This window comes from Limulus polyphemus, unplaced genomic scaffold (assembly GCF_000517525.1).
Source record: "Limulus polyphemus unplaced genomic scaffold, Limulus_polyphemus-2.1.2 Scaffold888, whole genome shotgun sequence".
Lineage (NCBI taxonomy): Eukaryota > Metazoa > Arthropoda > Merostomata > Xiphosura > Limulidae > Limulus > Limulus polyphemus.
The window spans coordinates 171,587-196,485 of NW_013666498.1; the positions used below are offsets into that span (position 1 = coordinate 171,587).

Genomic DNA, 24,899 nt, shown 5'->3' on the forward strand with positions numbered 1-24,899 from the left:
AAACCCCTCCAAAACTCTTTTCTAAATTTTACATAAATGCTATAGTTGGATAGAACTCGGAAAGCAACAAAAGTTGAATACTTTTTGGAAAATATGAAACCTGGAGGGATTGGTAAAGCTGCAGAAAGAAGATCTGTCACTCTAAATAATTATAGAGTGCCTTATGAATACAAGAATACCTACTGTACTTACATATATATACAAAATAAATAAAAAATTGGGAATTTATAAGTCCGCAAATAGGGATCATAAAAAAGTAAGGAAACAAAGCTGGAGAAACTGTAGACATTATTTACTCAAACTACAAACTCTTATTTTATCTTTTACATGTTACCTAAAATTACATTTGGTGGAGTCAGAATAGAGGTTTGTAGTTTGAGTAAATAATGTCTACAGTATCTACAGCCTTGTTTCCTTACTTTTTATATGATCCCTATTTGCAGGTTTTTAAATTTCCAATTTATTATTTATCTTGTTTGCTGGCTTTTTTTATGCTCAACTATGGGCTAAGGAATACTTGATATGGTAGCTAAATTTATACATTGTAATGATAATAAACGTAGCTAGTAGCTATCTGATATGGTTCATTACGATTTACTGTAGCTATTGGGTATTTGATCGCATTACTTTGAGATGTAGAATGTTAATCTGCAGCTGGAGATCATCATGGAAAGTTGTTTGAGAATATAGTAAGCACTTATAGTTTTTGTGTAACAATTCTCTATACATAATGCATAGCAATGGCAAATATATGCCTATACTAAAACAAAAACTCCACTGAGTGCTTTAAATAAACCATGTCTTTTAAAGTAATTATTCTATGAATGTGTATAATAAAATTTAATATTATGTGTATTGTTTGTTTTTTCACTTCTTCACTTCATATATAATATTGAGGTTGGCTCATTACAGACACAGACTGTATAGTATACAAAGTATTGAGTATCCACCTGTTTCGGTCATCTAATGTTCATCTATTCTAGACTGTTTAATTCCTATTTCACCGTGTACTTAAGCTTTTTAAAGGGACACTAGATATTTGTAAGAAAACTAACTTCAAGGGGTAATAATAACATCATTTACACCAGAATTATGATGTTTCTTAGCTTATATAAAATACAGAAGTAACAAATCAACTTTTCAATACCCCTATACCCTTCACAATACCTTATTTAGTATTCTACATAAGGTTTGGGTGCGATATACCAGGCCATTTTAAGCACATTTTATTTTCCTTATAAGTCTAACATGCGTGCTTTTTGTGTATGTTTTTATATGTACAGCCTTAACAGGCAATCACCCCCTCCCCCTCACTGGGGATTTGAAACTGGGAGACGAGGACTTGTACAGCCCTTCCTCTTCCTTTGCCGTGCAATCTCGCTCACTATCCATAGAATGCGTAGACATTCTTCCTCATTTTTGGAATTAATATCACGGGTACGATTTGTCATTGTGATCTGTGTTTTATGACCCCTCTCCTTCACTGTTAACTGAAGTACCTACTTCTGAGTACTTTGTGAATCAGTTATGATTGGGGGTTAATATGCCACACAGTTAGTATGGCTAAAAGTTGGATTCACTTCATCTTTGGGGTTCAGACCCCGACACATATGTTCATTTTTCACAGATTCAGTTTGCATGCTTTCATTTATCATTGACCATGCTCCTATGTTATTTGTTGTCCATACACCTTTTGTCTGAGGCTTTCTACCATCCTCCTGAGGCATTTCAAAAGAAGCTTATTCTTTACTTTGTCCAGATTGAGGGGTTTTGGACTTTCCACACGTGTAGTGTCTCCTCTCTCTCATACAGTCCGCTCCTCATCCATGTCCGTGTACCAATGTAAGTGACACATATTTTGACGTTAGATATTCTCCCTTATCACCTTCCATTCCTTATCATTCTGTATTCTGTACTTGGTTGTTTTGCAAGGGTCTGTCTGTCTTGACTATTGCTGGTATTTCCCTCTATCACAGTGTATTTTCCTCACCTATTACTTTCTTAGGTTTTGGTTTATGCATCTACAATGTCCTCCTCTTTTCACTCAATTGTCGGATTGGAATCTCACTGTTGTCTTCCATGCCCTTTCCCTTCTTCCCTTTGAATCTTTTATCTTCCTGCTCCTTGTACATCGCATCCTATACTACGAAACTTATGTTCTCCTATGTCCCAATCATTTCTACTGATTCTGGATTTTACTGTGGCAGGTGGTACCTGTCCATATATACTTTTATTCAACATCTACACCATTAGATCTCACAGGTCTCTAATGTTCATTGTTGAGATGGGGTTTTCCACAAGAATGCTCGCAGATTCATCCTCACGGTATATTGCTTCATAAGTATGTTTGTACTGGACTGTACTCTTCCGGACTAACATGAGTAAAGCAGAAGAGGATTACTGTCCATCCCTGGCACTCAATTATATTGCCTTACAACTGTGTAAACATACATTTATTCAATATCCATTTTGCAAAGAGCTACCAATTACAGTGAGTTAAAGCTTATATCCATCATATTTTAAGTACAATGTATTATATTTTGAAAGCTTGTGATGTTTAATAACTTTTATGCATAACATTTCATTGGTAAGTTACAAAAACATAACTAAGAAATTCTTAATTTGAAAAGTGAATATACTACCTTACTTTCATTTTGTCCTGTTGAAAGATTTTGCATGTCTTCATAGTGCACCATGTAAAATTGTTACTGCATATATATGTGTGTGTGTGTAATAAAAAAAACAAATAATGTTCTCAGTATGTTTTACGATAGACTATATCACTTTTTATATACATAATTTTTTGTTTTAGTGTCATTTTCTTATTTCTACTTTTTTAAAAAACCCCTTCATCTATATATTTTTTTCAAATATTGAACATTAGTTTTCTTTGCACAGAGTATAGACTTGAACACAAGCTTCATACAAAATCACAAGCTTAATTAATTCAAAATGATTTTGTTGTTATTTGCTTTTAATCATTTTGGAGGCACATATTATGTAAAATTAAACACAACAATATAACATTTCTAACTTTTATAGACATAAAAGAAATGTTAATTTCAAGAGCTAAAGAATCAGCAGTCCTTTAGAAGATCCAGCTATACAGTTGACTCCCTTAACATAAAAGTTTATATAGTAACAAAAAAAAAGAATTGTGTTAGACCTCTCCCTCAAAAGATGAAACTTATTAGTACATTATAAACAAATTCCAAAATTTTGAGGTTTGTGGAAAAAAGCTTTAATGTAGTTTTATATATTACTATAATACAGAATTTATTTACATTCTTCTAAGTTTATGTTTCATTAGTGAAGATTAGGATTTTGTATTGATGTAAAAGTGTCAGAGTTTGCTTCCAACTGTTACTGCACATCAGTATCATTTAACACAGCTTTTTTAATGGTTAATTAGTTTCAAACTTGTCTTATCACACCTGTCAAAATATGTGTAGAAATAAATTTATAGTAATAATAAATAATTATCATAATACTTTTGACCACGCTTTTGTTTTACTAGATGCATAATTACACTTGTATCATGTGTATATCTAATGAAATACTTTAAATAAAATATGATGATTTTATGAATGTAGTAACTGACTCAAGTATTAATTATTGTGCATGAAACCATTATTTTAATCATACTATATATATGAAAGGAGGGACTATATATATATGCTAAAAAAGAAATGTTTTATGTTATATTTAGGAAACTTTTTTCAGGATAATTTAAATATTTGAAAATTTTCTATATAGATATTGGCTTAAAAATTACTTTCAGACCTATGACATGCATCTTCATAATGAAAGTGGATAATGGTGATTATGTAAATAATTAGAACATTTTTTCTGATCAATACACAAGACTATTTTTAATTCTTGGTTCATCAGAGTTAGACTCGTGTTTTCCTGATTTTGTGGTCTCAAGCATTGAAAATAAACATTCAAAAATGTCAACAATAAAAAAAGTTGAATGAAATACGTTTTTCTTTTGCAGCTAGTTTAACTGAATCTACATGAGATTGGTCCATTGTGTGTACGTGAAATGTGGCAAGCTTTTAGTTAAGTGTACAAATCTTTTGTATTTAAATAAGCAAATGTGTTACAAAAGTATTGGTACTTCAGATATATATGTGAATTGATGTCACTCTGACTTGGACTCTAACAAATTGGAGTGCAAAGTGATGTTCTTCATGAAGAATAAAAATACTTTTGTCCTTTGAACAGTTGAAATGCACATCTACAGTTATTTTCAGTTAGTGTTCATGTATACTGGCAATGATATTTATTCTCTTCTACTATGAACTGTCACTACATTAGCAAACTAGAGTAAAATGAAGAGTTGATAACTCTGATATTAAATACATAATATGTTGAATGGCATTTTGTGTGACATGCATATAGGTTTAATAGGCTTGAGGAAACCTGTGATTAGATTTTTAATCATTAATGTTATTAAAAAAAATATTTTACAGAGAATATTATGAACAGAATTGTAATTATGTCTCTGTATTTTATTAGAATGATAATAATGAAAAATTGAGCATTAACATTGTAAATATTACCAGACATGCCAGGTAAAGTACAATAGACTTTGGAAGAAACTGAAATACAATCAAGTTAGGGAGATATTTTATACATAAAAAAAAATATTCATCAACTCAGATATGTTCTTCTAAGAATTTATGTATAAAGTTGAATTACTTTGGGTAGAAATTTAATATCAAGTGTTAGCTGTTAAAAAACATTTCACCTCTTTCCAAGAACTTCTAATTTCTTTAGTAATGTGAGTAAGGTAGAGTGAATCTTTTTAAATTTTTACAGTATATAAATGGTGTGAATTATTAACCAGTAGACAGTAGAATAACTGCCACCATTTGTGTTAGTAATATGTTATCAAAGTTTTGGCAAAGAAAATCCTGCAAGTGTACATTTTTGGGACAGACTTATGTCCAACAAAACATACTTTAAAATTATTAAAAGTGAAAAACCAGTACAGTTGTAAATAATGGCAAAACTCTTTGTAATTGTTTTCATAATACACCAAAATTAAATATACAGTTTTTAAACATTTCATCAGTATTCTTGTAGTTTTGGTTATCACTTCTTTGTACAAGACAATGATTCTTATTAGCTTAGTAGTTCTTGAAAAGTTCAAATTGTAACTTTTATCAGAATTGGTTATTTCTGGAGATGTCTGAATTATATTACCATGTATGTTTATTCCTATAAAGTATAAAAAAATATTTAGATCATTACCTTATTGTGTGAAGTGCATTTATCTTACTGTATGTATTTTACAAATATTGTGAAAATATTCCGAGATAACTAAACTTACCAGATTTGCCTGGGAAACTTAAAGACCTTAGTATGAAATTGTCTTAAGTGTTTGGAAACTTGATCAGAAAATCTTTGAGTGCATATTATTCCTTAAAAGATGCAAAAAAATAATTAATTATTATGGTTTCATTGCTATTTGTTTATATATTGAAAATTTTCAAATTAAATGTTTTTTGATTAAAAGGTGAATTAATATGCTATCTAATTAATGTATTTTTCTTGCCATTAACCAAAAATGTGTCTTTTAGGTAGCTTAAAACACCTTAATGAATTGAGATTTGAAATAATTTCCACTTCTTGAGTGGAAAGTATAAAGAATATCTTAATTATAAATGATTATATATTCTAAGACAAAAGAGTTGCAGGTTGAAGTTTTTACTATAGAAATATTTCATAATCAGAACTGCATAGTAGTTACATAGGTTGCCAAAAAACTTAATGTTCAACATTGGATTTACATTCATTTTACAGTTTCATTTCATTTAAAAAAATTATAATTTAAAAAATAGTAATACCAGTAGAGTTTAAGTTTGTCTATTTGCAAACTGTTTTATAGTTAATATCACACAGATCAAGACTGTTTTGTAGTAAAGAACTACATAAAAATAGTAAGAATTGGTTTCATTCATACATGATAATAAAAGCTCAAAATTTTAAGATTTGTTACACTACAGTGCTATTATGAATGCAAACATTTTCAGCATTAAAACAATGTAGGGTTAAATCTGTTTTATATGATTCTTTGAAAAAAAAAATTGGAAGGATTCCAATAATAAAAGGATAGTACAGTTTATCTCTGTATGCTGTCTTATATTTCGTTTTAACCAGTTACATGATACAAAATTTTGTGTTTTCACATCGTTTTGTTGTTTTTCAAGGGGTTTACATTTGAAAAAGTCATAGTGATATTTCTCTGTAATTCAAAATGTCTTATCTGCTTTCAAATTTTCATGATTATTCGGTGACTTTATCTAACATTATTTTAATAATGTAAAAATGTTACTTTCAGAGTCTTATACTTGTGGGTTATATGAGGATAACCTTTAAAAGTGAACCTTTTAAGGTTTTTATTAAAAAGATTATTGTTATAAAATTTCAAAATTGAAATTAAAATTACTCTAGTTTCCATTTCAAAACAAAACAATAGCTTGACATTTAATACTTTAAGTCTCTATATTAACTACTAAATTGTTAAACAGTGAATTTGAGCTTTATTGGATAATTGTGCACTGATATTTTAAAGTTATTAAAACAATGTATATATACATTATTATTGAAGTTTTATAAAAATTGAATTCGTAACAAGTTTAAGAGTACAAACTAATCCAGTAAATTTTTTTATAACTGTCATTGATAAGGTCATCAGATATCTTCATCGTATAAAATTTTGTAAAAAAAATACGATTTTTTATTTTACAGAAATTGAAATGTTTAAACCATTAAAAATATTTCAGAAATGTTTCATAGAAGTCAAAACACATTAGTAGATATCATAAAGAAATCTTTGGTAAGAAAACAGACTTTCCTCTTCACTCAAGACATTTATAAATTGATAGAAAAAATTGTAAAAAATATTTCCAGTGATTACTGGTAATTTTTATAGCTTGTTTTAGCATTAGAAGGAAAATACTAGTTTGATATTACTATCAATTTAAAAAAATAATTGTAATCAAGAGCTACTCCAAGTATTTTGCATTAATAATAAGACTAATCATCAGTAGTAAAAATTATCTAAGATATAATGAAACCTAAGAAATCATTAAGTTCTACCAGTGCAACTTTGAATCTTGTGTGAAGTCAAATGACTCTATGCTTATGTAAGAACAACAACAAAAGTTTCTGCTTTCAAATAACAGTGCATGTAAGATTTTTTTTTACACTTAGTATTTCATTGTTCCCTTGAAACTTCAATAATATATAGCTTAATCTATCATACCTTATACATTTGCTCTTGTACCATGTGTGATTTCATATTGAAATATTTTCATGTAAATGCATTAGCTGAACAGTTGGTTCATATTTAATTTAGATAATATTTTTTGTAGTTTACTAGTAGGTAGTGAAATGAAACGTGATAGAAATACTAATTGCATAAACAATATTTCGTTTACTTGAGTTTTCTCAGTCCTTCTCCTTTGTAAACTGGTGAGACTTACGACCTCAAAAATAATGGTTACTGGATAATTACAAGTGGATGCCCACTATTACCATTCTCACCAGCTACATCTGAAACTTTAAAAAATTGTAAACACTTCTGAATGCCTGTGATTAACTATTCTCGATTCATTCTCGATGAATTCTCCATCCAACACAAATTGAATTTTGTCATATTTTATAATTTCTCGAAAATATATTTTGCCCATTGGCTAGACATGTTTATAAAATTAAACGTACATCATAGCTTTTATATGTTATTTGATGTAAGAGAAATATAATACCTAAAATACAAGCATATGTGGATGCACTAATGGATTGGTGCAGTATTTTTTTAACATCTAGAGCAAAGAAAAAATATTGCCAAACATTAATCACGCGCCATTTTTATATATTTTTAATGCTTATTACAGTTGTTTCCTTTAATAAAAAACAAATGCTGCCAACACCTAAACATGTATATTATATAGCGAGAAAATTCAAATTTTGTTATAGACACGAGAATTATAGTGTTGAAACAGAAACTTCTGCCAGTAAAGGCATTTGACATACTATAGATCGGTATTAGGATTTAACAATCTGCGGGAGATGTATACAACTGCAAACTTAATTTGTGTTTCTATCTCGACCCATCGCGTACACGTAACAAATATTGAGATTTTAATATTCAGTACGATGCAATACAGAATGGTACATGTAAATTTATATAAAGAAAGTTTTGATACGTTTCAGTTAGTAATAAACGAAATTAAGTACTTTTATTTTTTTTAATTTAAGTTCAAACAGAAAGCATTTAAATAATTTTGACAGATGGCAGCACCATATTGAAACATCTCAGATAAGGTAATTTATATGCAAAACTTTCTTTGGTGAAGTAAAAGCAACATGCGAGATAGCCGACGTTCATGAATGGCATTGACCATACTATGGCCAAAATACAGAACTGTGAATCCATGGTTGTTAATAATATCACTTGTATATATCACACGTCACCCGTTTACGTTTTGGGAGAAAGAAAATAGATACAAGCATGGAAGCATTACTGCCAAGAATTTCCGTTAGTCATCATAAACTGAAAAATAATTAAATTGACATCTCTCATCATTCCTGGAGTTTATGCCATTCTGCTATCTGCCGTCGTGGAGAATGGCTAACATCTGCCCAATGCTGTTGCGTTGTTCCTCCGGTTTTTGACCCTATCTTCAGACGCCCTATGACTTCGTTTTTAGTAACCCGGTCCCAGTCGAGAACCACTAGCTCTAAGCTTATGTTCTCCAAACCCTCCTTATAAGGTGCCTCAAAAACGAAAGATTCGTTGAACACTGGATCCAATGTTCGTTTCTTAACAATAGTTTTTTTCTTTGCGATTCTCTGCTTGTTATACATCAAATAGATCTTCACATAAGGATCTGTAACAGAAAATGCACATTAGAGAAACATATATCAATGTAAATTAATATCGGAATTTACAGTGAACACATATCGAACAATAGAATGTTATGATATATAGAGTACTGGACAGTACACAACTATATCTAAATTGCAATTCACATCGAATAGGTTGTGGGCTATGATATAAACTTCACTGATCATTTTATTAAGACTTTCACTGTCGGGTTATGTCACCTTTCGTTGCAATAAGAGGCTATTCAATTTGGCTTAGACTTTGTAACATAACGTGCCAGACGATGTATTGCCCATTTCTCAGAAAGTAGCCTCCCTGGTGGCACAGCGGTATGTCTGCGGACTTACAACGCTAGAAACTGGTTTTCGATACCCGTGGTGAGCAGAGCACAGATAGCCCATTGTGTAGCTTTGTGCTTAACTTCAAACAAACAAACTCAAAAAGTATGTGATGACTAATTGGTTTATAATTGTTGGCAAGGGATTCCATTAGCGAATACAGCATTCAATTAACTATAGAGACGCCTAAACAGATAAAAACAAACAACAAAAACACTATGCTGGCCAAAGAATAACATTGAAGCCAATGTATCAAATAGTTTTTGAACAATGTGATTAAGTTGTATTATTTCATGATTGTTTTGAAAAAGCCCTTGTCCATCAGGATGGAAATTCAGCATTGTGGAATGGACATAGTTGGTAACAACACTCATATCAGATACACTGTGAATCTTATCTAAAGGACACTAGAACGTTTTCAACACCATTACACCGCTTCTATCAACTTGTATTGTCAGATTGTTTTAAATTTTGCGCAGAACTACTCGAGGGCTAATATGCGCTAGCTGTCCCTAATTTAGCAACGATAGACTAGAGGGAAGGCAGCTAGTCAACACCACCAACTCTTGGGGTATGGCAGATTTATAACAACCTCACTGCTGAAAGGGCGAGTATGATTGGTAACGGGGACTCGAACCCGCAGATTGCGAGTCGAAAGCTCTAACCACCGGGCCTCTCCACTGTCAGAAAAATACAAGCAGTGTCGTGTGCGTCACGTGATTTTCCCATGCTTTTAGTGTGACATCAGTACAGAAAAGGATGAATACGACCATATCACATATTTCAGACATTTCTGTCCACAGTTTTCGTTCAATGCACCACTGAAGCTGTACTTTTCTTTCACATCTGAGGCAAGCGGTTTTGAGACTGGTAGTTTCTTTACACACAGTATGCTTAGAGATGCTGAATTCTGAGATAATCCAACACCCGTTATAGCTTTACAAGCCTGTGTGTTTCTCTGTTTCCTCGGACTGTCACAGTTTTTATAGATCTAGGGTTATCTCCTTTTTCGATTTATACTGTTGATAAAATTTTATAACAGACGTCCCTGAACAGCTTGTTAAAGAGTTTTTGATAACAATACTCCTATTAGAGGTACACGCTCTAACATATCTGGAATATGCTTGTTACTATTCGTTGTTTGGTTGACTAATCTTAACACACTATATCCTTGTACTTGTAGGACTCGAGTAACCACTTTGCACATTAAATATTTATTATGTTTTAGCATATGTAAATCAATGGGGTGTTGCACAAAAGTATACATGATCATAATTAAGTGATCGGTCGGTGTATAATAGTATACAGTACTTAAGCAAAACGTATATAGGTATATAGTAGATGTGAAGAATATAAGCTCATACCATAACAATTAGTGTTTAGTGTAATGGGAACGGACATAGCCTAATAGTTAGTGTAAAAAGCTGAGTATCAGAAGGTCCAAAGTTCGAACTGTGATATACGACTTAATACACCCGGAACTGTCAATTTGTTTGTAGAATTTCGGGCAAACTTACACAAGGGCTATTTGTGCTTGCCGTCTTTGATTTTGAAGTGATAGACAAGATGGAAGGCAGCTAGTCAACAATATTTACGGCCAACTCTTGGACTACTTTTTAACAACGAATAATGTGATTTCATTTTGAATTGCCTCCACGGCTGAAAGGATGGGTATATTCGGGGACAGGGTTCAATCCCACGACCCGCAGATTGCGAGTCAAACGCCCCGATCCACCCGACCATGCCAGGCCTCTGGACTGTAAACAGAAGGGGGAGTTATAAATGTGACAGTTTGTTTGTTTGTAATTAGGCACAAAACTACATAATCAGCTATATGTGCTCTGCCCACCACGGGTATCGAAACCCGGATTCTAGTATTGTAAGTCAGCAGACATACCGCTGTGCCACTGGGAGACAAATGTTACAGTCAGTCCCACTATTCAGTTAAGTATAGATGCTTGCCATCCCTCTGATCAGCATAGCATGTTAAATTAAAGATGGCTCTGCATGAACATCGGGATTTCTGACGTGGCCGCTTAATTATACATATGGCGCATAAGATGTCGCTTAGATTCAAAATACCAGTATCGTTCAGTTAACTATTCAAGTAGAGGCACATGAATGTCTGAAATTGTTCTTACTGATTTCTTGCTTTCAAAAACAAGGCAGTGGCGTAGGAAGTGGGAGGTCAGCCCCCCTCCCCCCATTTCTCAATCTGTCTCAATAAAAGTTCATAAAATTTGGAAAATTGCTCTCAGGAAAAGCAGGAGAATGCATAAAATTTAATCCAAGAGTTTCCAGGATCCTAAGACGAGCCCTGGACCCCAGCAATAATGGGTTTGCCCGCGTCGCACATTTCCTCGCTTCACTCGGTCAAATAAACTTTGCTGTCCCTCATATTTTATTTGACTCCTACACCTCAAAACGTTAACTTCATTGCAGGTAAATGAAAAGCAATGCCTGAACGTTAGGATAAATTTTCTAAACCTTGTCTTGATTAACAACACGTGCTGAACATCAAGTACATTGTATCTGATCAACTGTTCAGATAACTCGTGGAAAAAAGTAAGTGAATAGTGTGTAATACGTAGTTTAATACTGTATTCATTAATTCATTAAAACCTTTGTATGGCATCAAAATCTAAAGAAAAAACTTACTAAGTTAACACCGCACTGACGTCATTACCCCTAAAATAATTTACACTGAAATTTACTTATACACAAACGCACGTATCTATACGTGAATGATACCAAATCTTGTTAAACAAAACTTTGGAAGTTTCAAGTGTGTTTTTATATTAATATTATATAAAGAGACTATTTGTCTGGTATAAATAACTAGAAAACACATTTGCACTGATGTCGTTACTTCTAAAATAATCGAATTGAAGTTTACATGTATATACGTTAGTGATGTAATAAAACTCTTCTGAAATAAATATTGATGGGTTTGATATGTGTTATTATATCAGTATCAATTAAAAAAACGGAGGTTTAGAAATAAAAGTTTCTTTGATAACGCACGTATCTGAAATAAAAATCTCAAATTCAAGTTTAGATTAAAAGTTTGAAAACGGCATTTCTTTCGGAATTGTAGTTATTATATGTTGTGATATTTAAATTTGAACTTTTTTTGAATTAACTAAACATGAAACATATTAATCATTAGTAACTGAAATCACATTAAGAATCAGGATAATGCTCCCTAGGTAAATAACAAACTTAGTTAGCGGACCTAAAATGTGAATTCGAGGATTCAAAGTTCGCAACCTATTGCTGCAAAAAAGCGATCCGTGCTTTGGGGTCATGGGTGGGCTATAAGGGTGACGGTCAGATCTCACTATTCGATCACATGAGAGTTGTTGGTGGTTGCTGTTGATTAGTAGTTTTCCTTATAATATATCAATTCAAAATTAGGGATGGCAATGTTCAAATAACCCTTGTTTAGACTTATACAAAATAAATGACAAATAAAAGCTATAAAGCTGAAGAAGTTAGACTTTAATAAACGCAGTAGGATAACGGATAATAAGAAATTGAGTAGTAGAATCTTCTCATAAGACAATTTTTGCATTGTATTTGTTCTAAAATAACACTCCATTTATATGGATGATATGAACTTAAAAATATTTAACAAAAATGTTTTGTTTGTTTGTAATTAAGCTACACAATAGGCTATCTCTGCTCTGCCCACTACGGGTATCGAAACCCAGTTTCTAGCGTTGTGAGTCCGCAGACATACCGCTGTGCCAGTGGGGGACAAAATGTTTTGTAAAAATACTTTAGTTTTTACCCATAGTGCAAACATGTTTACTTTGTATGATATCATAAAATACTCACACTTCTGCTAGAAATATATATGTTTGATACTTTTACCAAAATATACATGATAATGCCAAAACTGGTTTATTTTCAATAAGTGTTTGCGTTTTTGTGATTATTTCAACTACTGTAGGTCTTGATGTTTTAGTTTCGACTCGCTGAAGCCGAGTGCTGCCCAAGGGTGTCGTTGTTTTCGTCCCGATATCGTGAAAAAAATTGCGTCTCACACTTTGAGGCCGTGGGTGCATTACAAGAGTGACAATCAAGCCCAAGAGTTGGCAAAGGGTGGTTTTGAGATATTTGCCTTCCTAACTTATACATTATTGCTGTTTTAGTTTAGATCAAAATATTTTGATGCTTAGTTTCTACAACTTTCCTGAAATCACATATCTTGTGTTTTAAATAGCACTAACACAAACTTTGATTAAACAATGTACAAGACCTACAATGTATCATATGAAAGACACATGACTATTGTGACCCTTTTCAAGACTGAATTATATGAAGTAATTAAACGATCATATTATATTTCTATTAAACGAAAGGTCTTCTTTCAGGATATGGGTTGTTCGTCTATCTTTTTTTGTTACTAGTCTTACAGTTTATCTTTCAGTTCAAAACCTTGTTACCAGGGGTCTGACTTCGATGTCGATACATGGTTCTGTAATTGCGTGAGACCGAAAGGAATTAAAGTATATCCATTTTCGCAAAAGTTGGTCTTTAACTAATAATACAAGCAAATGTATAGTGTAGATGGCAGGTGGTGATAGCGATACTAGGCTGTAGTTTAGACATTACACTAATGCTACCGACTTCTCCTTTCTTGTCGATTTCCTATATCTGCGTGTGCGAAACGGTAATCGTTTGGTATTAGAACTCTCTTTTACTGTGTGTTTAGTCATTGGTTGTGTTATGGCAAAATGTAAACATGTTTTCTGTCCACTTTATTTGACGTTTATAAAAACCGAGTTTTATGCGCTTAACATAATTCAACTGTCTAATTGTTATTCAAAGAAAACAGTTCAGTAACGTTAATATTTATACATACTTGAATGTTATGTCCCTTATAATTCACATCTTTATAGAGTAATCTCAATTAATCCATTTTTAATTGTTATAAAATGTATACAGAAGCAACGTATCTCCGCTTATTTCTGTTTTCGGCAAATAAGGATTATATTTATTTGGCTTTCATAATTACATATGAACGTTTTAAAACTTAGGGTTAAACACCCATCACAATTAGGGACTTATATTTTACTTATACAGAAACCAAGAATGCAGTAACCTCATTTCAGCAACTTGCGTTTCCATAAAATCAAATAACTCGCTTACACCCATATCTCTTTGAAATACGCCCAGTTTATAAAAAATATAAAAATCGGGTCTGGACACAAATAATTAATTAGATTGATAAACTCTAGAGTGCATCAATCACATACAATATTTATGTAATTAATCTTTTAGAAAATATGGATTAATCTCTACATACAAATTATAAAATTTGGAATACACTTATCGCACAATATGGATTTAGCTTTGTGTACAATTATTTGATTTTAAAACTTTGGAATATATTCATTAATAAGTTTATCTTTAAAGAAACTAGAAGTCCGATTAAGCACTCGGTTCAGCAACCATGTATAAACCTTCAAATACATTATCAATGTTAATATTTTAAGAAGTTAGAGAATCAACTTAATACATAAATCAGTAATTATGGAAACCTTGAAAAATATGTCGATCTTTATAAAAGTTTAATTTGAAGGTGCACTCGACACTGTTGTAAGTTATTGATATCAATTTAGTTGAACTAAAGTAATAGTCCAACTATAATTTAATATTCGCCATTTTTAAAAATCGATTCTTTAATAACATCCATTCTCATGAAAAAAAAAAACGACTCACGACAAAATCAACATACAACTCACTTTAATGGCAATTCCAAATAGTATTATTTTTCGAAAGTGGACTATATACTTACCACACAGTCCAGTTATATCCAACTTCGGAAGTTTCCTAGCTTTCAAGATGACCACAGTCAGCCTGTTGGCAGCTGGTTGATAACAAAGAGAAACTAACAGCTCTCCTCTACCTTGAGAACGAATCTTTGGTTTGGTATAGTGAAAATAAAGGAGAAAAGTATTTTTTTCTTTAATAAGCCATACGTATTCAGTTCAAAAGCAGATGCAAATGTTAATGTTTTACATTAATTAGTGTTTTAATTATGAATATTCAACGGACACCTGAATTTTTCTTATATTTTAAGGATGGTTTACACGAAACTAAGTTTAGTAATTAATGGAAATTTTTTTTTTGAATTAATGTTTCAAAAGCTATTTTCTATCTTAATAACCCAAACTGTTAATTAATTTATTTTAATAGATATAATGCTTCTTTATTTTACTCAATTAAGCGAAAGGCTGCACAGTGTGCTATGTAATCTGTATACAGCGCAGAGATCGAACTCGGAATTTTAGCGGTATAAGCCTTCAGGCTTATCACTGAGATACGGAGGGGACAAATAGGTGTAGAAAGCTCGGCATTAATAAGTCAAACAGATAAATAATTCTGGAATTTAAGTTTGCAATCAAAATGACAACTATTCAATAATATCGAAGCTAAAACACTAATGGTGTAATTGTAAGAAAATGTGATGTAAATAAACAAGCGTTTAAATATTAGTGCGTGGCTTCGTATAATCTCTCATTCCTTATCTCAGCTTCAAGCTAAACACATTATACATGTATATATAATTCACGATAGGAATAATGCATATAATAAATCATATACAATACTTGTGCGCTTACTGAACCACAGGAAGCCTTCACAAACTACATATTTGATTACGACAGCACAGAAATGACGTACGTTTGCCCGAAATTCACTTCCTCGTGCCACACGAGTTTAAAGAGCGGAATGAAAATTTTATGAGTATTTAACCTACTTCTAAAGAAAAATATTCCACGTATTTTCACCAAAACTACTATTAAAATAAAAATACTCAAACCAACCTTTAATATCCTTAAAGATATTTCCCGCACCACTGTTACTTTCAAGACTCTTCAACTAAACTCGCCATAAGGTAAAATAACATATATTAAAACTTTTAGAGATATTTCCTACACCGCTGTATTCTGTTTGTTTTGTGAGTCTTCGACTAAACTCATTATAAGGTAAAATAACATATATTAAAGCCAACCTTTAACGCGTTTATAAACACTAGTTGTTGTTTTTTGAGTTTTGCGCAAAGCTACACGAGGGCTCTCTGTGCTAGCCGTCCCTAATTTAGCAGTGAAATACTAGAGGGAAGGAATCACCGCCAACTCTTTTTACCAACGAATAGTGGGATTGACCGTCACATTATAATGCCCCCACGGCTGAAAGGGAGAGCATGTTTGGTGGGACGGGGATTCGAACACGCGACGCTCAGAGTGGGAGTCAAGCGTCCTAACAACATGGCCATACCGCGTCATAAACATAAGTAATAAAAATAAATCGCAAAAATTAAGTATGATGTAGGAATGAGTCAATTCGAATCCCCGTTCCACCAAACATACTCGCCCTTTTAGCCGTGGGGGCGTGGAATGAGTCAATTCGAATCCCCGTTCCACCAAACATACTCGCCCCTTTAGCCGTGGGGGCGTGGAAGGAGTCAATTCGAATCCCCGTTCCACCAAACATACTCGCACTTTTAGCCGTGAGGGCGTTATAATGTGACGATCAATCTCAATGGCCGGGTGGTTAGAGCACTCGACTCGCAATCTGAGGGTCGCGGCTTCAAATCCCATCCCATCAAAGATGTTCGCCCTTTCAGCCGTGAGGGCGTTAGAAAGTGACGGTCAGTCCCACTATTCGTTGGTAAAAGAGTAGCCCGAGAGTTGGTGGTGATGACTAGCTGCTTTTCATTCTAGTCTTACACTGCTAAATTAGGGACGGCTAGCGCATATAGCCTTCGCGTAGCTTTGCGCGAAATTCAAAACAAATAAAACAAACAAACTTAAAAGCTGTACAGCACTGTTCAGTTTGAAACTAAACTTTAGCAGTTATTTGTAAGCATCATACAGTAATAGATTGAATGCAGCAGCCATTTTTTCTCAGCCCATACCTACATACTAAGCACTACAGTGCTCAGTGATTTCTCGCACTACTGTATTCTTTTCCTCTCGTGATGCCCCAAAGTGGCACAGCGGTATATCTGGGGACTTAGAACTCTAGAAACCGGGATTCGATACCCGTGATGGGCAGAGCACAGATAGCCCATTGTGAAATTTGTGCTTAACTTCAAACAAACAAACCAAATCCTCTCGTGATACTTCAACTAAACTCGATATAAACCAACCTTTAACGCTCTTGGAGATATTTCCCGCACCACCGTATTCTGTTTTTCTAGTATTTCGTCATCTAAACTCGGTATAGGATAAATTACTTCTCCGATTACGTCGTCCCGGGAATATCGGTCGAAACTGAGGACAATAAAATGTAAGATGGTTGTTTGCACTTGGGTCGAGTTAATACCGTAGAATGTAAAGTCCTCGTCATAAACGGGCTTCAAGGTTTTTCGCAGGACTCGGGTTTTTACTTTATGCTGTTTTTCTGGTAGTAGCTGTAGTTTTACGTAGGGATCTGCCGTACCCATGTTCAGGTCTTTTACAGGTAAATTTGTACACCCGACAATGGTTACTAAGAGCTCGTGTTTTTCCATTATATACTTGAATCTGAAAGTGAAGTTTTCCTAATTTTGTCGGTTTCTCTTCTGTTACTTCCTTTTCCTCTGTGAAACACGGAGTCTTATCGTTGTCAATGGTTTTCCTATACCCCACGTGGTACATGATTTCGTCTTCTGGAACCGCTGTTGGTAGTTGTCTAAAAGGACTTAGTCCATTTCCCCGTTCATCGGAAGATGATTTATGGCTGGTGGGACTAGGGCTTTTTTTCAGTCCACCTAGGCCAGTACTCGGGCTCCTTACGGGTTTTGACTTCCGTGGAACAAGCGGTTCCCTAGGCAACCCCTTCCTGAATATAGCGGTTAACTCATGAGTCTCTCGAGAAGCCCGTCGACGGTAGCAGTAGTAGCTGAGTGCTGCGAAAGTGAAGATAATCAAAATACTCCCAACACAGATGCCGACAATCGTTGCAGTTGTGACTGAAAAAAATAAATAATAAGGCAATTTTTAACCCTTCTTTTTTTTGCAAGTTTTCTAAAGGTGAACTTCTTCGACCAATATACATAAGTAAGTCTTACCACTTTTTGAAAAACTATTATTTGAAAAATTATTAACAGTAACACAGAAATACGTTCCTTTTTTTTTGGTTAAAGAATTTTGTTATAAACTGATGTTTCTATATTATTCAAACTGTTTATCTTACTTAATTATTCTTTAGATCGCTTTTTAGAAAATTATGCTTTTTTTATAACTATATATTATTCAAAAAAGTTGGTTACAAATTTTCATCTTGATATGGCCCGGCATGGCCAGGTGGTTAGGGCGCTCGAATCGTAACCTGAGGGTCGCAGGTTCGAATCCCCGTCACACCAAACATGCTCGCCCTTTCAGCCGTGGGGGCGTTATAATGTGACGGTCAATCCCACTATTCGTTGGTAAAAGAGTAGCCCAAGAGTTGTCGGTGGGTGGTGATGACTAGCTGCCTTCCCTCTAGTCTAACACTGCTAAATTAGGGACGGCTAGCGCAGACAGCCTCGTGTAGCTTTGCGCGAAAATTCAAATCAAATAATCCCAAGTTAAAACTTTTCTTTCGTCAATAAAAGTCATCATACCTAAAATTTGAATTTATTAAATTATTCATATGTTTAAAGCTGTTATCAGTACTTTCATTATTTAAAAATTGAAGTTAATATCTAACTAATCATACTTTGTCATATAGTCCAAGACTCTACAAGTACCTTTAAAGATAAAAATAAAATTAAAACAATGAAATTATATATATTATACCTGAAAAGCTTCTTGGTGTTTCCTTGTTTTTATCACAGTTAAAAAGAACGTTCTGCATCTTAAAAATGTTATACACAGGTTATGCACGTTATATTATGACGATTTTGGAGCCTCACTACATCGTTACAGTCCATGTCGCTATGTCCGGTCATGCTCTATCTGACTGTAGTAATCTTGGCTATAGTTCTGCAGCATATTTTGCATCACAAAAGGCCTTGTCATAGGGGTTTCATGACAAAAGCACATTACTACTCCCTACAAGCCTTCTATAATCACATCTACTGTACGAGAAAAACGATTTCCCAGTACTCATTTCAACGTCCAATCGCACAGAAATAAATAGGAGCTGCGTATGTCTTAATATGGAATAGCATGAATATCTGTTGGAGCAACTTGTATACACGTAATTTGTGTCACTTTTCCAGACGGAGTTCCTTCTTTATTATGTTGTGTACCATTGCCTGGAACACAAAGATGGTTTTTATTCTGTCATTTATGTTCTTGGATTCTCGTCTGTGACAAAACACCGCAATTTGCTTACCGCGGCTGGAATACTTCTTGCAGGTCTCTTTTTGAATGGTCCTTGCACCCCAGGTTTATCCGCATTGCATCTCCTGGAACTGTGTTGATCGTTGTCTAAAATGGTTTAGTACGTTTCCCCGTTCATCGGAAGAAGAATTTTAGCTGGTGGTATTAAGGCTATGTTTAAGTTCACCTAGGCCAATACTTGGGCTCCTTACGGATTTTTACCGGAAATTCCAAGCTTGTGATTTTCACGTTACTTGCTTATTTGCATATTTAAGATTATTTTAAATATAACGTACTCAACCCTCTGTAATAGCAAATATCCATAACCTTACTGTAATCAATGGGCCTTATGTGGTCTATGATTTAGCGTGTCTGGAATGTGAATTCGAGGATTCATGGTTCGCACATTGTTGCCGAAATATAGAAGGAAGAAGTAACATTGACCCCCTTTAATTACGATATGTTTACAATCTCCCCTAGTTTAATTTAGATTCTGTTCTAAAATAATAGCTCATTATAAATATACAACGATTCTGAAATAAACTTTGTAGTTGAAAATAAAAAGATTAAAGGACAGAGTGCAATGTTCCATTGTATAGCTTTGGCTAAAAGGAACGCACGAATAAACAGAACCTTGCCAAGACACTCATGTGATATCGTCTTGAAAGTTGTTTTACGAAAATGAAAAACAATATATATATATATATATATATATATATATATACATTCTAATGTATTAATTATAGTAAGGTATTATTATTTTTATGTTTGTGCATTTTAAAATATATTCAATTAATTCAGGTTATTTAACTTTAGTTTAAAAGTGTAAAATTACATCCTGAATGAGTGGTTTCTGATGTCACAAAATCGGTAAAAGAAGGTAACAAAGAGAAAAACAGGAGAGTTTAATTAACGATTGCGGTGTTTTGATACATATGGAGCTTCACGAGTCGCTATGTTTTACAATGAATAGAGAACTATCGACGTTGGTATTAATGTAACTAATGTGTAAATCGAGAATATATTATACTTCCTCAACTCTGTGTTGTATTTTCTTTATAGATCTCGGTGTAAATAAACTCTGGGAAAAGGGTTCAACGCCTTATTATGGATTATAAAAAAGTTATACAAGTAAAAATGTGCTTTGCGAAATTATTCAGAATCATCGTACTCTCAAAACCATTGCGATAACAATAGTTCTATGTGAGCGGATCGATTATGTCTGTGTGTAACGTGCACGCGACTTTCAAAAACATGTCATTCAGTTTTTACTAGTAGCTAAGTTCATAAGCTTCCTCGAATTAAATCTTGTGCTAATCTATATATTTTGTAAGGAACCCAGAGTATTACTATTATTAGTTTCAATTAAAACAATTAAAAGAAACCCAGAAATTGTAATATTATACTTATGATTAGGCAAATCCACTATTATAAAATATTATCAAGTATCTCTCACTTCATTGCTATGCAATTCATGTATTTAATGATCAGTCCCGTAATCTAAAATGCAAATGTTTGACCATTCAGCCTATGTATATAGCGGTCTTTTCACAATCTTGTCTTGTTACTTTGAAGTGAATTACAGAGTTTTAAATGCTCCACTAGACTTACCATAAATACGGATATGCCCAAAGAAGATGATTAGATGTTTCACTCATACAGAGAGCCTATCGGACATATGGACGCCAGGCAATTTAAGTGGGCTCTTGTGCGTTTGTTACACGTGTCTGAAAACAGAATATGGAACAGTTTCCAGACCATTGGTACAGTTGCTCGAATACGTGGATAAAGCAGACTATTATCCACAACACAGGCCAACAACTGCCATCTGTCGATTCTGGCTTTCCATAATTGTAGAGTACCTCCTACGAGTTCAATTTAGATGTTCTTATCCATAATAGGGTAGGAATCAGTGCACAGAAAATATGCTTTTCATTACGTGGAAAAATATTTACAGAACTCTAATACAACTGCCTGTCAGCATCTACTGAAGTGTTTACAGAAACGTAATACAGCTTATGTAACAAACCGTGCCTAACAGAATCTACTCAAATATTTATAGAAACGTAATCTAACTTGTGCAACTAACTGTACCTATCAGAATCTATTTAATTGTTTACAGAAATGTAATACAGTTTATGTAACAAGCCGTGTGTGACAGAAATTGCTCAAATGTTTACGGAAACGTAATCCAACTCGAGTAATGAATGGACTGTGTCTGTCCGATACGCTGCAGTGTTTACAGAAACGTAATACAATTTGTGTAATAAACTGTGCCTGTCAGAATATGTTGAATTTTTACAAAAACGTAACACAACATATGTAATGAGCTATGCCTGTCAGTATATGTTGAATTTTTACAAAAACGTAACACAACATATGTAATGAGCTATGCCTGTCAGTATATGTTGAATTTTTACTAAAAACATAACACAACATATGTAATGAGCTATGCCTGTCAGTATATGTTGAATTTTTACAAAAACATAACACAACATATGTAATGAGCTATGCCTGTCAGAATATGTTGAATTTTTACAAAAACATAACACAACATATGTAATGAGCTATGCCTGTCAGAATATGTTGAATTTTTACAAAAACGTAACATAACATATGTAATGGGCTATGCCTGTCAGAATATGTTGAATTTTTACAAAAACGTAACACAACATATGTAATGAGCTATGCCTGTCAGAAGCTCCTGAAGTTTTTAAGAAATTCTAATATAGTTTGAATGACATGTGATACACTGTCTCGTAATTTAATTTACCAAACGGCGGAAACTATAACATTATTTCGTCACCTTCTTTCTTCTTTTACACTCCGGCAATATCAATATCTTGTTCAGAAATCGGATATTTTAATTAGATGTTGCGTGTTGATATAATTGACTCACACACTATAATATTTGGGAATAAAAAATAAAACCAGATTTTCTTCTGTCATTGAACCCCAGGTAATGCAATGTTTTCTTCTGTGTTTTCTAAAACTATGTTTCATTGAATCTTTGTTTCTTGAAAATTGTAAATCATCTACACATCTTACAAAAAGTGCCGAAACGTTAAGCTGCTTTATCAACTTACCTTCGTGAACAGGAGTTATTTCGGCGCCATTTTTGTTAGGGTATATCATAGTAGGATCTGAGATTTTCATTTTTGTTTAATACTACTATAAAACTAAAAGCAAAAGGATAGCCTTTAACCTATTAATACAGTGGCTTATCGCCACCAGCCCACAATCATGGCGTCTCTCTTGGATCTGTCTCCACCAGTCTAGGACACACACCGTCAACTTACTGCATCCACCGCGTGTTGCTACGCGCATGTGCTGAAAGCACGAAGTTCCTATGGTGCTAAGACTACACTTACACACGACATTTGCGAATCTAATTTAAAAGCGTGCTACTTTGTTAATTTGACAAACCTTATTGAAGCTCTTTTAGTGTGCGATGTTAACAATACTTGTGAAACTAAGAAACAATTTAGAAATTTTGATCAAAACTAGTATTTGTATGTGCTTGTTGGTATATGCTAGTTATCCCTATTTTGATTAAAATAAGACAAGATGTGTTGTAAAACCAGTTTACAATAAATAAGAAAAAAAAACGAAATTTAAGTCATAAAAAATCCAAGAGATTTAGTAACGTTAACTAATTCTTAGATAAAATTCACTCAAATTCTTAGTAATGTCTTTGTATCATCTTCGTTTGGTTACTTTTGCGCAGTACACTTTGATATGTTAGCGAAAACATATATATACAGGATACCGAGATCTAACCTGAATAGTACTAAGCTCACATTTCTATTCCCAGGGACCATATGACGTAACTTAATCAAGTTTCCAAAAATAAATATAACAAAAAAGACGATTAGAAATACCATTCATATAATTTGATAAAGACTGCTTCACACTGAATCCAATGATACATGGTTTTTAGGCATTTTCTTCGAAAAATATACAATAAATCAACCAAATATAAAATTTTTTATATTTCATCAAATTTCCCTGGTTCCTATGAATTCAAAATGTCTCTTCGCGAAAGGGTTAAATGTTACAATTTCTTATTGTAAATCATACTAATTTAAGAAGGAACAAAATGGTACATCTACTGTATTACCAGTCATTTCTACTTTAACCAAAATTTGCACAAAACATTTCTGTTGCTTTTATACTTCTAAAAATCTAGAAGATTAAGGTCTTCCAAGGTGATGTTGTTACTGAGCCTTGTTCGTTGTGATTTTGTATTTGTTTTCCAAACGTGATGTTACTGAACCTTGTTTTTTGTGATTTTCTATTTGTTTTCTTTCTTTTTGTCGGTTCGTACATTTCTTTATTTTGCTCCAACTATTATAGCCTGATGCACCAAAATCGATAAGAACTAGCGAACTTCAGCGTGTTTGGAGCAGTCAGAGATTTTCGCTTTTTTATGGCCCTGTGTTTCTAGCGAAGAAGTACACGCTTATAAGAATTTAACTGCACTTTTTTTTTTACTACTTTTAGGTTAAAACAAAACATGGTGTGAAGTATTTTCATCTGTTAAAAGTTACTTGTAGCTGTCAGTTCCATTTACACGTAAAAAAAACAAAAAAACATAGCGTGTGTGTTTAATAGCAAAGCCACATCGGGCTATCGGCTGTGTCCACCAAGGGGAATCGAACCGTTGATTTTAGCGTTATAAACCCGTAAACTTACCGCTGACCCACCGGGGGACTTTTCAAGACTTTCAAGAAAATTTTCAAGACTTGCCTTTAAAATAAGATAAATAAAATGAACAAAAAATATAATAGAAAATTAGAACTTAGTTTATTATTTTAACTTTTAGTTTTTTAATTTATTTCATGATTGCAAATTTTGCAGCCATGAAAGACATAAAATATAACATATGTGAATTATATATATATAATATTATGTCTGAGAGAGCGTTTGAAGCCGTCTATAATTCACGCTAACTCTAAAATTAATGTTTTTATGGTTGTAATATTATACATATTAACCTTAAATTACCTAAAAACCCATGCCACGATCAGTTACAGACTTCAGATTTAGATCATGTCCGATACAATGATAATAACATCTCTGTTGTAATCGCTTTGACACCACTTTGTTATGATTATTATACATGCACTTCACCTATACAATTATAATAACATCTCTGTGGTAATCGCTTTGACACCACTTTGTTACGATCATATTATACTTACACTTCACCTATTAACAAAGTGGTGTCAAAGCGATTACAACAGAGATGTTATTATGATTGTGCGATTACAACAGAGATGTTATTATGATTGTATAGGTGAAGTGTAAGTATAATATGATCGTTTGACACCACTTTGTTATGATTATTATACTGGC

General features: G+C 33.2%; 1 protein-coding gene and 1 pseudogene across 5 annotated transcripts in view; one reads left to right on the top strand and one right to left on the bottom strand.

Annotated features, from left to right (window-relative positions):
• Window positions 1-24,899, top strand: part of LOC111086165 — a 65,801-nt gene that overhangs the window by 657 nt on the left and 40,245 nt on the right. Inside the window, exon 1 of one of the 5 annotated variants that reach the window (XM_022387880.1) lies at window positions 464-2,491. The exons of 1 other annotated variant lie outside the window; for it this stretch is intronic. The gene's annotated coding sequence lies outside the window, so the exon portion shown is untranslated. Of the gene's footprint in view, window positions 1-463; window positions 2,492-11,665; window positions 11,807-18,240; window positions 18,294-24,899 lie in introns of those variants that run through there. 3 more of the 5 variants (XM_022387883.1, XM_022387885.1, XM_022387886.1) reach the window with 3 other exon arrangements.
• LOC106461052 lies at window positions 5,700-22,835 on the bottom strand (annotated as a pseudogene).